The sequence below is a fragment of the Pan paniscus genome, chromosome 1 (assembly GCF_029289425.2).
Source record: "Pan paniscus chromosome 1, NHGRI_mPanPan1-v2.0_pri, whole genome shotgun sequence".
Classification (NCBI taxonomy): domain Eukaryota; kingdom Metazoa; phylum Chordata; class Mammalia; order Primates; family Hominidae; genus Pan; species Pan paniscus.
Genome location: NC_073249.2, coordinates 123309090 through 123315655, shown reverse-complemented (window position 1 = coordinate 123315655; position 6566 = coordinate 123309090).

Here is a 6566-nt window from a genome sequence, read left to right as displayed (position 1 = left end):
ATCCTTTGACATCTTCTGTTTCCTGACTTTAGCTAAATCAAGCAAGTAATATTTCTGGCTTTTGAACTCTACCAAAAGTAACATCACAGGTGAAACTAACAACTCTCCGTTAGGTTATAAGTTCACCGTTAGTATACAAGATATTTTATAAGTGGTGATAAGCAGCTTTTACCAGATCTAGAACCTTTAAAGTCAGTTGAGAGAAAGGAAGATTTCAGAAAGGCAGTTAGAGTTTTTCATGGCGCAGCACGAGATGATTAAATGTCACACAGTTGTTAACTTGAAAGTATTCATCACCCAGGCCGGAATTTAACCTGGGCCACCATTGTAGAAAGGCAACATCTAAAAAGAAGTACTAGCACATGGTTACAGGTTATGCTTAAGGACATAAAACAAGTTGGAGACATGCAGCAAAGTTTGTTACTGACCAGTTTATGGGGGTGACTTGAACAGTGAGCTCAAGGAGTCTCAGGCCTGGATTCCATTCCAAGGTACCCTCTCTCTGACTTTTTCTTCTATTTTCTCTCCTTTTCCTGAGCCTCCTCCTAGTACGTCTTATGAAAGACTGAGGTGGCTACCCTTAGAAGGTTTTCTAAGGTGCCATCTGGTCCTATAGCCTGTTTCTGTAGCTTCCTTCAAATATCAGGAGCTGCTTGAGTAAACCTGTCTTTCAAGATTACCTGTCCCTCAATTGAATTAGAAGATAGGGAAGCATGTTTTGCCATAGTCTCTGTCAGCCTTTATAGAAAGGTTGAAGGATTTTCATCTAGGTTTTGATCTATCATGGATAGCTTAGAGTAGTTAACAGGTTTGGCTCTGGTCCTCTGTATGCCTTCTACCATATACATCTGAAACTGTTTTCTTTTTCACTCATCTATGGGCTTCGTAGGGTTCCATTTAGAGTTTTCAAGGGATACTGCCTCTTTTCCTACTGGGTATGGGGATTCTGTCTCTTTCTCACCCTCTTTCCCATTTTGAATGGCTATAGGAGATATGCTGTTCATGTCTGATTTTTTCTGCTACCTGTAGGGCTGCCTGTCTCTCAGGAGCAGTTAGGGTTTAAGAGTAACATAACATCCTTCCAGGAGAGTTTAAATACTTGGGTTATATCCTGGAAGGCCTCTATACATGAGTGAAGTTGGCACTTGCCCAGAGCGATCTTCAGTGTCTGAAGTTTAGAGAATAGCCAGGCTACACCCAAGGGGAATGCAGGCTTGAAGATGGGTTGTTACCCATGCAGAAAAGGAGGGGAGTAGAAGGTGTCACTTGGTCTCCTTTCTCCTTTCAAAGTGACCCAGGATGAAGAGAAAGATTACAGGGGTGTCCCTCTTCTCCTCTTTCCTCCCACCTCCTTTGGGTCCCAGCAACCATCATAGGTGCTGCCCATGGATGCAAGCATGAATTGCACCCATGGATCTGGAGGTGCTAGCTGGCAGGAGTAATCATGCTTACCAGCACAATGCCTCATCTCACTGCTCTTCTGGGTACCCAGGCCTCCCAGGAGATTGTACAGTAGATAAAGTTGGGTGACACACTTTAATAGAGGGAGTGCTTTAACCCTATTCCTGCCTCCTCTAGCTATGGCCCTGGAAAAGAAGTGCATTCCCAGAAAGTTTTACCCAGTGACTTTTAAACAAAAAAACCCTTTTCTGTTTAAATGCCAATGTATTTGGAAACAGAACAGGTGTCTCACGAGAACATATGCATTTAACGGCTGTCCTCCTTCTGATGGGAACAGCACTGAGGCTAGAATTTGTCTCTCAAGGCTGGCTTCCTCCCAACTGTTGAATGTGGAGTTTTTTCCTTACAAATGGGGCAGAGAGTCTGCTTACTGATAGAGGAACACAAAAGGAGAAGAAATCTGGGTACTAGAGGTTTTTGGCAAAGGGCTGAAAAGACTCTTTGCAGAGAAAAAAATCCTATTTCATGAGGTGGTGCTGTAGGTTCTGAACAGTTAGGTAAAATCTGTGACTCTAAATTTTTTCCAGGCAGAAGTTAGAAAGAGAAGTTTGGGGAAGTTAGAAAGAGAGGTTAGAAAGAGAGGTTTGGGGTTTAACCATACATGCCTCCCAGCAGTAGAAAATTAACTTTTCTTATTAATAGATTCTTTAAATTCAGTCAGCAGTGCTGAGCTTTTACATGAAGGAAAAGCAACCAAAATGGAGAGGGAGGAAGACATTCACTTGGGGTGAAATATCTTCTCATAGAGTGCCATAAATGACTGTCATTGCAGGACAAAAAGCACTTACTAGGTGAAGGTGTAGACTGAAATCTTGCAATCCCCTGGTATTTTGAGTTTCTGATTAGCCTTTCCAAAGGAATAAAATCAGATTTGTATCTATCTCAGTGAGCAGAGGGATGACTTTGAGTAGAATGGGAGGAAGGTTTGTTCTCAGCAGTTTCCGGCTTGAATTTTCCTTAGTGATTTTGGGGGCCCAATATATTTTCCTTTCACACATCTGACAAGGGATTAATAACTAGAATATCTAAGGAGCTCAAACAACTCTAGAGGAAAAAATCTAACAACTGGATCTAAAAGTGGGCAAAAGATTTGAATAGACATTTCTCAAAAGCAGGTATACATATGCCAAACAAGCATATGAAAATGTGCTCAACATCACTGATCAGAGAAATACAAATAAAAACTACAATGAGATATTATCTCACCCCAGTTAAAATGGCTTTTATTTAAAAGACAGGCAATAAGAAATGCTGTTGAGGATCTGGAGCAAAGGGAACCATCATATACTTTTTGTGGTTATGTAAATTAGTACAGCTGCTATGGAAAACAGTTTGGAGGTTCCTCAAAAAACTAAAAATAGAGCTATGACATGATCCAGGAATCCCACTGCTAAGTATATACCCAAAAGTAAGAAAATCAGCATACTGAAATGATATCTGCATTCCCATGTTTATTCCAGCCCTGTTCACAATAGCTAAGACTTGGAAACAACCTAAATGTCCATCAACAGATGAATGGATAAAGAAAATGTGGTACATATATACAATGGAGTACTATTCAACTATAAAAAAATGAGATGCTGTCATTTGCAACAATATAGATGGAACTGTACATTATTATGTGAAGTAAAATAAACCAGACCCAGAAAGAAAAACATCACATGTTCTCACTTATTTGTGGGAGCTAGAAATCCAAACGATGGAACTCATGGACTTAGAGAGTAGAAAGATTGTTACTAGAGGCTGGGAAGGGTGGGATGAGAAGCAAGTGGGAATTTTCAATGGGTACAAAAAAACAGGAAAATGAATAAGACCTAGTATCTGACAGCACAACAGGGTGACTATAGTCAATAGCAACTTAATTGTACATTTTAAAATAAATAAAAGAATATAATTAGATTGTTTGTAACATAAAGGATAAATGCTTGTGGTGATGGATAACCATTTATCCTGATGTTATTATTACACATTGTCTGCCTGTATCAAAATATGACATATGCCCTGTAAGTATATACACCTGCTAGGTACCAACAAAAATTAAAAATTTAAAAAAGTGTATCCTTCCCAGTGAACTGAAATATTTTACATTAATAATTTTTAAGTTATCATAGTGTGTTGGAATAATCACACCTTTGGAAAGAAAAATATTATAGATATAAACTCTCAATGATGGTAGGAGATATAGATCTCTCTTTCTTTAGTGGATTACAATATGCAATTTGTTATCAACATTGCACTGACAATTTTTAACACAGGACATATTCTGCAAATGATGTGATTATAGGAGTTATAGGAAAAAGCATTTTTTCATACCGTGATTATCTAGGCTATGAGGAAAGGAGATATTTCCTCTATGATGTCTAATTTAGCATAATTATTGTTTTTAAACTATATTTAGATTTAATTAAGATATACACAAACAAATTACTTTTAGTAGTAAGAAGATTTTTTTAAATGTTTTGTGTAAGATGACTATGTAATAAAGAAGGTTACAAACTTGCTTTTTAATGTAGAAAAATAATCTCAAATAATCTCACCTTCTTACTCCACGGAAGTTGAAATGTTATGTAGAACCCAATGTACAAAGGCTCTCAGTGAGGATTTCTGTCTTAAGTTTCAGTGGATTGACGTGAGATCAATGCCTGCTCCACCTTTTTCCTCCCTGTCCTAGGTGACTGGATAACATTTATACAGCCATAAAATGTTGCTTTCAAATTCAAGTATAGAGAAAAAGCTTTAAAATGTGATATTTTATACATTTTATTTTAATATCTTACATGGAAAACGTTTTTGAAAGGTTAAAAAATTAAAAATTTTGAGAGTATTGTGAGACAATCTAATCACATGTGGAAATTGTGTTACTATTTCCCCAAGCATTTTTTGTACATTTAATTGAAAATGAGTTGAATGTAACTCATAAGTAGTATAAAAATGTTTAATATTTAATTTTCTGCTGCAATAATGTTACGTAACAACCTTAAATTCTCCCTAACTTTAAACAATATTTTTTTTCCCAAATTTCCAGGTTATTTAAGGGCAGTTCTGCTTTATATTGCAGTTTGCCTGGGCTTTACTCCAGGCTGTGTGTTGGAGTTAGGTCTAATCTATTGTATCCCTGCACGTCCCAGTTAGAAGGCTAACAAATTGTCTTCAGACTTCAGTCAGTTCGATTGTATTTGTCATTCAAAAGCCAAAGCATTTATCCTAACACTGACTGATTTTTTTTTTTTTTTTTAATGGAGTTTCAGTCTTGTTGCCCAGGCTGGAGTGCGATGGCGCAATCTCAGCTCACTGCAACGTCCGCTTCCCTGGTTCAAGGGATTCTCCTGCCTCAGCCTCCTGAGTAGCTGGAATTACAGGCATGTGCCACCACACCCAGCTAATTTTGTATTTTTAGTAGAGGTGGGGTTTCTTCGTGTTGGTCAGGCTGGTCTTGAACTCCCGACCTCAGGTGATGCGCCTGCCTAGGCCTCCAAAAGCGCTGGGATTACAGGCGTGAACCACTGCGCCCAGCCTAACCAATTGATTATTTTTGTTCTGTATTCTTTCTCCAAATCTCTTCTTCTCTAGACTCACTTTCCCCTTCTCTGACACATACATGTCCCTTTATGTCCCCAAGGTCTTCTATTTCCACATAATTTTAATTTTTCAACATATCCTGGACTTATGAGTAATTAATTTGTTAGTCTTCCTGAAAGTGCGGCGTTGTTGAATAGAATGTGTTCTTTAAACAGCAGCTTTGTTTCTTCAGTTAGGTATTAACTTCCAGATTTAAGTGAAAATGAGTTCCAAGTTTTATGTTTCATTGTGTGTCTAAGACTGACAACATTTATTACTGTGGCACTTATAGCTTGCTTTCAATGTCTCCAAATTCTCTGTCTGAAAGGCTGGGTACCATATCTCATGTCTGAACATACTCCTCAGAATCATGCAGTACCAGCTATTTTTCTTCTGTATATTATGGTTTCCAAGGTGCCTGTTAAGCAGCCAGGTGAAACTGCCTTTTAATCAATATAGGAACCAGTCTCTTTCCTGCTGATGCTAATGCTTTTTGTAAAAAGGTCATGCTGTAGTGAAGTTCTTCTTTCACAACAAAACCACTAACTGAACTCATCTACATACTGAGGGGTGGAAGCTCTTTGTATGCCAAAGTCTTGTTTTGTTTGCGAAGAATCTCTTTCCCTCAACAGTGATGTGCTACATTAGGTCTCAAATCATTGTTGCCTTTTAATCCAAATTTATCACAAAGATTTTCAGTTTATTTGCCAAATTTCCTTCTCTGACCTTGACCTTCAATCTATGGACTTGTCAAACAACAACAACAACAACAAAAAGTCTGAGGTCAAGTGGCAATATTTAGATCTCAGAATCATTTGTTGTCCTTTATCCTTTGATAAAGTTTTGCCTTTCTTTCTTTATGAGTTTTTTTTTCCTCATAGTTTCCCAAACTCTTGAGAAAAAGAAAGTTCTTGCCTCTTGCAGTCTTTCTCATTAGTCGAATTATAGCATCAGTACAGTTTCTGATCATGTCGAGAATTCCACCATGAAGAAATAAAACATTTCCGATTACATGTATTAAGTTTCTTGGAATCTTATAGGCATTAAACTTCATTCTAGGATACAACCTCATGATCTTGTCTTATTCTCAGAACAAGAAATATATTACTATATATGTTACAGTATATATATTACAGTATATGTACAGTTTATATACTACAGTAAACCCTGTAGGCAAGCAGGAACACTTCAGAATTCTCCATGAATCCATCATTAGCTGTTAGTAATGACAAAACTATTAGAATTATTTAAATAATCAAACATTGTTATGGTCTGAAGGTGTGCCCCCAAAAGTAATATGTTGAAATTCTAACACATGAGGGCATAGTATTAGGAACTTGGGTCATGAGGATGGAACTCTTTTTAGTGCTGTTATGAATAAGATGCTTGCCTATTCCAACAAATGAGGACACATCCACAAGGTACCCTCTGTGAACCAGGAAGTTAGCCTTCACCAGACACAAAATCTGCTTGATTTTGAACTTAGTCTCCAGAACTGTGGAAAACAAATTTCTGCTTTTATAAGCCACTCAGTTTATGCTATTTGG